Here is a 3,477-nt window from a genome sequence, read left to right on the forward strand (position 1 = left end):
ACTCAGGCAGGGAGACTGGCCTGGGGGAGGGAGGACTCAGGAAGGGAGACTGGCCTGAGGGAGGACTCAGGCAGGGAGACTGGCTGGGGGAGGGAGGACTCAGGCAGGGAGACTGGCTGGGGGTTTTCGGGGGAACTTACCTTTCAGGCAATAGGAAATGAGTTCAAAACCAAGAAAGAGAAAGAAAAGCTGGTCGTGGTGGTGTGTGCTTGTAATCCCAGGGCCAGGAAAATCGAGCAAATCCCTGGCATTCAGTGGATGTCTGCATAGCTCATGTGGTGAGCTCCAGCCTTTAAAAAATGTTATTAATATGAAGAATAAGTTCTTCTAAATTTTTACTTCAACAATGAGTAATAATAAAACCTAAATATTGAAGAAAATTTAAACTTAAAAAGCTCAAAAAATGGGTGGCTCCTGAGGAACACCTCCTTATGTACTGGCTGGTTTTGTGTGTCACTTGACACAGGCTGGAGTTATCACAGAGAAAAGAGCTTCAGATGAGGAAATGCCTCCATGAGATCCAGCTGTAAGGCATTTTCTCAATTAGTGATCAAGGGGCTAGGGTCCATTGTGGGTGGTGCCATCCCTGGGCTGGTGGTAGTCCTGGGTTCCCCTCCATGGCCTCTGCATCAATCAACTCCTGCTTCCTGCCCTGTGTAAGTTCAGTCCTGACTTCCTTTGGTGATGAACAGCAATGTGGAAGTGTAAGCTGAATAAACCCTTTCCTCCCTAAGTTGCTTCTTGGCCATGATGTTTGTGCAGGAATAGAAACCCTGACTAAGGCACTTTAGGTTATTCTCCAACTTATACACACAAGTGTGTGCACACACATACAAAAGTAAGGCAAAAAGTAGCTATACGTACACAAATACAAAAACTAAACAAAGCATAACTAAATGGGACATAAAGGGAGGGGGAACAACTCTAGGTGGGGAAATAGAAAACAAAATTGGAGTGGAATATTCCAACTCAGGAACATGCCAGTCATTGGACTTGGCAGATGACAATTAATATTGCCCACCAATTTGCACGATCTGGAGTCAGTCACCTGGGAGACAAGCCTGTGAGCATGCCTGTAAGGCATTGTCTACATTAGGTTAGTCTCTGCTTATGCTTACTGGGAATTATCTTGGCTAGGCTAACTGGGGTGGGAAGATGCACCATAAAAGTGGGCGGTCTCATTTCATTGGAGAAAGTGAGTGAAGGACCAGGATTCACCCCTCCCCCTCTCTCAGCTTCCTCACTGTGGATACAATGTGACCTTCAGCTGTCTCAAGCTGCTGCTGCTAGACCTCCCAACCAATGGGCTTTTCCCTCAAACCATGAAGCCAAATGAATCATTTCTCCACTAAGTTGCTTTTGCCAGGTGTCTCAGTCAGGGTTTCTATTCCTGCATAAAACATCATGACCAAGAAGCAAGTTGGGGAGGAAAGGATTTATTCAGCTTACACTTCCATATTGCTGCTCATCACCAAAGGAAGTCAGGACTGGAACTCAAGCAGGTCAGGAAGCAGGAGCTGATGCAGAGGCCATAGAGGGATGTTACTTACTGGCTTGCTTCCACTGGTTTGCTCAGCTTACTTTCTTATAGAACCCAAGGCTACCAGCCCAGGGATGGCACCACTCACAATGGACCCTCGCCCCTTGACCACTGATGGAGAAACTGCCTTACAGCTGGATCTCATGGAGGCACTTCCTCAAGGGAGACTCCTTTCTCTGTGATAACTCCAGCTTGTGTCCAGTTGACACACAGAACCAGCCAGTACACTAGGGTACTTTGTCATAGCAACAAAGAAAGCAACTAAGACAGTCTGCAGTAGCATCCCCTCAGGGGACTATGGACTTTGTAGATGGTTAGTGTGCAGACAACAATAAGAAGGGGGAGAACTTGGAGCCAGGTGTGTGGTGGCGACCACATCCAAGGATTCCAGGACTGTTGCTTAGATGCAGGCACCTATTTCTGGTCCAAGGTACGAGAGGCTGTGAGCCAGCTTGACCTCTGTCTCGGCACCTTACCTCTTAGCACTGTTAGTGGGAAAGATATGCACTCGTTTTAAGTATCTGATTCAATGGCATGCAATAGATCTGCAGCCGTGCAATCAGTGATAGATGAGGGACCCCAGGATGGTCTGTCCCTCCCACCCTTCTGTAGTTGCTCCTTTCCCAAACCTTCAAGTTCTCCTAGAAAAAAAAAAAAAAAACTAGAACTCATAATTTCTGTGCATGCTTTTGAAGAAGAGCAAGCCACAACTTTTTCTTGCACCATCTGAGAATTACTGCTATTTCAAGACAGGACCCCAGGTCACCTTCATGTTGACCCTGTGTGTATGCTAGAAGACTCTGCTTATCTCAGGTCATGAGAAGACTGGCCCCCACCTCTCCATATTCTTCACATTCTCTCCAGAGGTGATTTCCCCACAGACCTCCCAGGAACTTTGAAAACTCTCATTTGTGTGAACCTCATCATGAACCACAAGGTTCCTGAAAAAAAAATTTCTCTGTGCAAATACTTGTGCAGATTTTGAAAAACTTGTGTATTTTGAATGGTGCCCTTTGAGACTCTTCTGACTATCCACTTTAATGTCCTCTAGAGCCAGCCAAGGAAGGGTTCTTGTCCCCTGTCCCATGTCCACTCACTGAAAATTATACTAAGAAGTTATATCATGAAGCAAATACCTGCCACAGTCCCAGACAACAGAATAATACAGATAACAGGTGAGAAACACAAGAAGCCAGCTCATGAACAACTTTCTAAGTCAAGTAGTTCTTTAAAGTGAACTTGATCAGATTCTCTAAGTTTCAGAAGGATCCAAAATTTATATTTGACATTAATAAGAACACTGAATGATGTAAAAGGAACTGATTTCTGATCGGTGTTTTGATTTGCAGGGTTCTCTAAAGGAACAGAACCAGTAGAATGGACGAGTATCACAACAGGGGATTGCTAGATGGGCTTACACAATATGGGATGGGAAGCCCAGAAATGGCTGTCTGCATGCTAGAGAGAAAAGAGCCATGAGGCTGGATGTCTCACCAGTCATAGTCTGGTGCTGGAGGATTCTTGGAGAGCTGCTGGTCTTCAGTCCATGTTGAAAGTCTGAAGAAGCTGGTTCTGAAGTTGGCAACAGCACAGGTTCAACTCTCACTAGGAGGAAGCAAAGGCAGGCAGGCAACAGCTATAGCTTTTCCCTAGATTGTTTTATATCTGGCTGCCAGAAGGTGTTACCCATGTGACAGGACCCCCACCCCCAGACCCCAACTCCAAGTCCCCAGCACAAAGGAGATTTATTTGCCCCAGAGGGACAGAGTCCAGGGAATCAGAAACAAAGAGGATGAAAGGAAAGGGAAGGGAACAGGGACAGGGACAGGGAGGAGGAGTATTTGCCCCAGAGGACAAAGAACTGCCTCTACTGAGGGGTTTGCAGCCCCTTAGGACTAACAACAATATGAACTAAGTAGTACCCTCAGAGCTCCCAG

This window comes from Mastomys coucha, unplaced genomic scaffold, assembly GCF_008632895.1.
Source record: "Mastomys coucha isolate ucsf_1 unplaced genomic scaffold, UCSF_Mcou_1 pScaffold15, whole genome shotgun sequence".
NCBI classification, from domain to species: Eukaryota; Metazoa; Chordata; class Mammalia; order Rodentia; family Muridae; genus Mastomys; species Mastomys coucha.